Genomic DNA, 6,630 nt, shown 5'->3' with positions numbered 1-6,630 from the left:
TGTATTGGGGTCAAGAATTTGGGGTGTCGAGCAAAGTCGCCATTGGAATGCAAGGCTGCTAACGGGTACCAATTTGTTTGGGGTGTACCAATCTGAAGGCCACTGTTGTTTCGTCTTATTTGTATTTTGGTAGGGAAAAAACGGTTTAGTCCAAAAACGCGTCAAAAAATACGGATTAGTCCATCCCGAGTTAACTAGATACAATTTAGTCCAAAAGTTATTTAAAATATGATAAATACATTTATAACCCTCTAGATTTAAAATTTAGTCCAAATATTTATATTCTAGTGCAAAGTGATTTGTGATTTATGATGATGTCAGCAATTTTAAATAATATAAAAATAATTAAAAACAATTTATCTTTTGAACCGGTTGTTCATAATTCGAAAACTTTATATATTCCGAAAACTCTTTCTGAGGGCTACAAAAAGAGTACCCATATGACTATGTAATTCTCATTTTTAAAAAAAATTAGTTTACACTGTTGTATAAAGTACACATTCACAGAAATCCAGAGACAAGACAAGGCGCACCAGTTTGTATACCACATACAACTGGAATCAACCACAACAATGACTAGTTTGCCAACTCTGCTGCCATTATTAGATCTCCTTCATTTGCTCTATCGTCGTCATCAACAACAATGACCATCCAGTTCCGAGTTATGGGTGCAACTGTCTGCTCAAAAAAGAAAAGAAAAAAAGTTGTGGGTATCATCATTTTCACGGTTTCACTAGTACTTTTGGGTAAGAAGAGTAAGTGATCAGAGCTAAGAAAGAACAAACCTTGCCTTGACGAATATCTTCAATTGCATCACCTAAGGAAGCGACTTCACCCGTTGGTGTATCCCAATCAGGCTCATCCTTGTGCATAGTCAAGTTGAGGTATATTTAGGTTAAGAGAATAACAGAAGAAGGTTTAGAAGAGAAGGATGTCCTGGTTTATCGCACAGTTGACAGGGAGGTAATTGACGAGTACCACCACTAGCACCACCATTAGCTTGCTATCGCTGTTGGGAACCATATTTGGAAGTTGAAAACCTTGCAGAGGACGCGATGTTAGCAACAGGTTGAGATGAGAAAGACCTTTGTCGTTGTTCCAGACGCAATTCAAAAGTGAGAAGATAAGTACTAAAATCTTCAATGGTAATAGATTCCATGGATGTGGCCAGAGAGGTAGCAATGGGATCATATGATGAATCCAAGCCTGCAAGAATACAATGGCGCAATTCTATGGTGGTAACAGTAGTATCGGCAACGACAAGACTATCAACTATGTCTCGAGCACGATCAATATAGGACCTCATAGAGAGTGATCCTTCTTCAAGGAACGAAATTCACATTGAAGGTGATGAACATGAGCAGCAGATTTACAGGCAAACAAGGATTCAAGAGAAGTCCAAACTTCACGAGAAGTTGTTAGGCGATGAACATGCCGCAACACAGCAGGGGTTAGAGAGGAGAAAATCCATTCAAGCAAGATACAGTCTTGTTTCTTCCAGGAGGCGAAATCATGGTTAGGGTTTGTAGTGTTTGGAAGGGTTGCAGAGGGACAAGGTTTTTCACCGTTGACAAAACCATCAAGTTCATAACCTTGAAGATATGGTAAGAACTGTGCACGCCAGAGAGAATAGTTTGTTTCATCAAGCTTAACAGTAATGATATGATGACGTTGAGAGAAAAGTGATGAAGCCATCATGGATTGAGAAGAGGCAAGAATAGTTGAAAGAGATGAATCTTGAATAGATGCGGAAGACATGGAGAATCGAACAAGGATGATACCAACTCAAGTTGAGGTACATTTAGGTTAAGAGAATAACAGAAGAAAGTTTAGAAGAGTTTGTTTTATTAATGATTTTCAATGCCTTTTGGCACACAAGGAGAACAGATATATATACAGACTCTAAGAAGACTTTCCGTGTACGTACACTTAACTTAGAATACAAGACATTCTATACATAGAATTCTAGAACATTCTATGTCCCAACATGCATACAGAAATCATCAATTGTAGGAAGCATATCTGTTGCCAGTGTCTGAAATGCTCCTGATAATTTAGCATGCTCATCCCCAGAAACAACTGCAGCTCTAACTCTGCTGCCACCTTCGCATGAGTTACTCGGTCTAATCATGGGAAAAGTCTGTGTGTTTGCATTTGTTCCAAATGAGTTCTTACATCTTACCCCACTGAACCAGTTATAACATTTCTTCCCTCTTCATAACAAATAAAGTAATCAAACTAGTCCCCAAAACAAACAAATTCAAAGAAACCCAAACTTATTTTAACAATTTCACAATACAAAGGCACCTTCATAATACTAGTTGCGGGCTCTTATAGAACTATGCACTCATCTGTTTCACAAAGATATGCATATTTGCTATTTAGAGTTTACTAAAAATGATAGGTATGTTTATTTTGGGTTTGGTCAATGAAACATAAAATAGGCTTCTTTCTAGGATGAAATTGGCAGTGAAATCCACCATCTCAGTTCCTACAAAAGGCTTGTTTCTGAGATGAAATGGCAGTGAAATCCACCTGCATTCATCTTATTACAGGTGCACCAATATGTACACTTGTATTAGAGGTACACTAATTTGTACACTTGTGTTTCGGGTAAGTTTATCAAGTAAAACTCTCCTTCTCTGCCTCACAACCCTTCGCTTGCTTGCTGACAGCATATTTTCAGCAGAAGTGGAAACTAAAATCACAAATATTCATATACAGAGCTAACAAAGAAAAATCTAACCTCTAAAAATTCACCACCAGCAAGAGCCATTGCACGATGAAAGCCTCATTCAGATGACTGATCAGGATCGACCTAGTCCACATTAAGCCTTCCAACTCTTGCAGAAAGACCTATGTTATTCACATATCTTGGAGGAATATCCGTATCATCAATAGCATCAATTGCCTGTAACAAATAGAAGAGAACAACAAAACTTCAATAACTAGTCTTGTCCGAAACACCTCACAAATGAATCTATCTTGTTCAAAATATTTCACATTTAACAAAATTCTAGAGTACACACATATATTTACCTCCATAAAACCCTAAAACTAACTAGAAACTAACGCATGCATAAGCTTATGCGATATATGTCCACCATCTTGTGATTTTTGTCACATGTGCACAACAATGTACACGTGTATTAAAAAGTGCACAACAATGTACACTTGTATTACAGGTGCGCCATTATGTACACATGTAATTTCTATCACTTGTGAACAATAATGTACACTTATATTGTAAGTGTACTAATATGTATAGATGTAGTTTCTGTCATAACAGTCAGTGACTCATAACATCAATGATTCGACATCTAAGAAATGAAAAAAGATTGTTCACTAAAATTTGATTAAGAGTCCTAGAGTGGACTATTATGCACACATGCAATTTCTGTCACACGTGTACAACAACGTACACTTATATCTTAGGTGTACAAATATGTACACATCTAATTTCTGTCAGAACCAACTGGAAGTGACTCTTTACTAGCAGTTGAGCTTAATAACAGCACTACATTTTCTAATTCATAATTCTAGACTAAAAACTTTGATATAACATTAAGATCAACATGGGGACTTGGTCATAAGAAGTGTTATCTAATTTCAAAAAATTTCTAAATCAACATATGTACAATTATGTACACATTAAGAATTACTGGAGAATCCAAATAAAATCATCTCGTATCATCTCGTATCATCTCGTATCTGTTATTTTACTAGTCCGCATAGAATCCAAATAAAATCTTTATCAACCCGTAGCAAAATCATATATCAAGCAATTAAACCCAATGCAGTACATTCCACAATACTAGAGAGTGAGTTCAAAAGACAAACCAATTGGTCATCATCATCCTCATTAGACTCGGAATCACCCAAACCTCTACCGTGGAATTCTTCATCCATGTCGTCTTCTACATCATCCATTTCATAATCACCCCCCATGTAGTCCATATCATCATACTGGGACATGTTATCCTCCACAAACTGTGAAAATCGTCAAAACAAACCTCATAATTAACAAAAATCAAGCCAATCAAAATCAACTTTTGCAATCATGCAAAACAAAAATAAGATCTTTGAATTGTTCTATACATAAAGGTAAAAATGATCTAAAACAAATGAAGTTTGCCTATCTTCTTTCGTACTTGGGCGCAATTCCAAACAAAAGAATTATAGCCATAAGGAAAAACAGCTTCTCTTTTGTCCACTTCATATCCATATATAGAAATTACGTAAGGAAGACACAATATAGTGAGAGATTTTAATACCAGCGGTGAAGCCACTGTCTCCATCTATGCCATTAACAAACTTTCTTATCAATTGAGAATCCCACACTCCAATGCAACGTTATTTTGACTAGTAAAAGCTTCAAGGAGTGGTGTTATAGTAGAGATACTAGCAAGCAGATCTTGCGCTACAATCCACGTCCATCGTACAACAAGATCAACCGCATCATCCTATGACCTTAACAAAAATGAGTACCTTCTTAATCAACCAACAAGCTACTTCGTCGACCTGCAGTACCCTTTAAACAATTTCAACATGAAAAAAAACACCTCATGACACTCAATTAACCTAGATTCTTATATGGCAAAATAAATTACAGTATTTTATCACTAAAGTGAAACAGTTCCTCATATTATCAAACATGAGCATCCATCTTTTACAAATAAACTAAAAGTTTAAATAATCTCAATAAACTCTAATCCAAGATATTATGTGAATATGTAAACTTCGTGTCACTTTCCTTAGTATCATTATTGAAGCAACCGTATGTGCACAGTGGTACATCTAAATTTAAAAAAAAACTGTAAGTTACAGACTTAAAATTTTAGGAAAGCTTACATAATATAACATGCATTGGAACTACTTAATTTCATTTGATTCACAAATATAGTTATTGAGCACAGGATTTCAGAGACAAATGGTGAATCATGATATCTAATTAATATAACATATCCTTCTTTTATAGTAGCTAATCTTGAGCTCCCAAAATAAGCACAACATAAAACGAAGACTTGTTCGAGCCGATGGATAACTTTAATGTGGCTAAACATGGCATATCTAGTCATATTTATCTATATTGATTTTTACTACCAAGCATAGCAGCCAGAAGTTGGCTTTAGGGCGCACTAATTAGGACTTCTATGCATATTAGACAAATTGACAAGCCACAATAATTTTAGAAATGAAGAAAACTTCTGGAGTATTCCCATAACATCGTGGACTTTATGAGGAAGACAAAGTAGGAACTAGGACAAAAAAATCACGCAGCGTCGAATTTCCAAAACTACAATGGTGAAATATGACCTGTATAACAAGAGTACACCAATTTTTTGAACAACAGATCCCGCCACAACATATCAGTACGCAAACTAAGCAACAACAAACAGAACTCCTTACAACTACGTATGATTAGTTGAGTGAGGAGTACCTTTGTCCATACCCGTTCCCATCAAGAAACAATTGTTTCTGTTTTCTCAATGTTGAAAAAGGATACCACTTGGCAAAGTCCAATATCCCACCTATAACATTTTAGAGGAAACGAAAACCAAATTTAGTCCGCATAAAAAATCCATCACTCGCATTTGAAAAAAATAGATTAGGAAATAGTGATGCTTACCAAAGCTCCTGCACTACAACTGCACAATCTGCACGATTTCTCCATGTAAGGTAACACTTATAAACTTTCTGAAGCCTTACTGCAATGCCGAAACATAATGTTCATTGACAGGTCTTGCAGAAAAATAATTAAATTTTGTGGGATCAACAACGGGAATTATGAGCTTGGAACCTTTTGGTGCAATAAGCCAGAATTCTCTCAATGTACCGATATTATTAGTTGATACCGTTGGCTACAACACAATAGCTTACAGACAAGTGAAACATGAGGGTCCTAAATTAGGGATTTGAAATAATGTCGATGTCAATTACGAAAAATGAGACTTAGCTGATTCGGATAGAAAATTTATAAATCTAAATGGAGAGATGAGGTTAAATTCATATATATTAGCAATTGAAATTAAAAAAATACTAACAAATTCAATAAAAACAGTTCCCGAACATAGAAAAAGTAGATCAGAACGTGGAGGAATTGAAATCGAATGTGGAACTTACGTTTATTAAGAGATTCAATCATATCTTCTTCGTTTATCTCCATCACTTAGTGATAACTAAACTTGCTCCTGGGATTTTCATTTCAGCGAACTTCATTAACACCGAGAATCTAGATTTATGTAAACTGAATGAGAATAACGATTTAAGATAAGAAAATCGATGAATATATGAAGATATACAAGATTTCTCTTCGCTTCCGTTCCAGATTAAAGAGACATGGAAGATTTCTGGCTCTTCGTGGTAGGTTTCATCGCCGATAGAAGAATGAATAAATGAACTACCAACAAATTAGTACTCTAGGTTCTATACAAGGGTTATATTTGTCATCAAAAAAGTTCAATTTGGACTCAATCGTCGAGAAAGGGACCAACTCGTTTTGAATTTAGTAAATTAGGACTAACCAGTACTAGGTCTGAGAGGGTAGGACTAGAGCGTCCAAAGCCCAACACATCTGGGACTAAACGTCAATTCCTACATTTTGGTACACCCCCAAGCTAACCGCCCCCC

At 35.9% G+C, this 6,630-nt stretch overlaps 1 long non-coding RNA gene across 2 annotated transcripts; it reads right to left on the bottom strand.

Annotated features, from left to right (window-relative positions):
* Window positions 1-1,875: 1,875 nt before the first annotated feature.
* LOC113317792 lies at window positions 1,876-6,461 on the bottom strand. 2 transcript variants are annotated; one of them, XR_003344011.1, is made up of 6 exons: window positions 6,124-6,461; window positions 5,630-5,708; window positions 5,441-5,531; window positions 4,275-4,531; window positions 3,841-3,990; window positions 1,876-2,911 (listed from the first exon to the last, which is right to left on the bottom strand). It is a non-coding gene; the product is annotated as an uncharacterized LOC113317792 (long non-coding RNA). The 2 variants fall into 2 exon arrangements; XR_003344012.1 differs by having other exon boundaries at window positions 4,275-4,521.
* Window positions 6,462-6,630: the final 169 nt, after the last annotated feature.

This window comes from Papaver somniferum, chromosome 10, assembly GCF_003573695.1.
Source record: "Papaver somniferum cultivar HN1 chromosome 10, ASM357369v1, whole genome shotgun sequence".
Classification (NCBI taxonomy): domain Eukaryota; kingdom Viridiplantae; phylum Streptophyta; class Magnoliopsida; order Ranunculales; family Papaveraceae; genus Papaver; species Papaver somniferum.
This window is presented reverse-complemented; position numbering and strand designations above follow the sequence as displayed.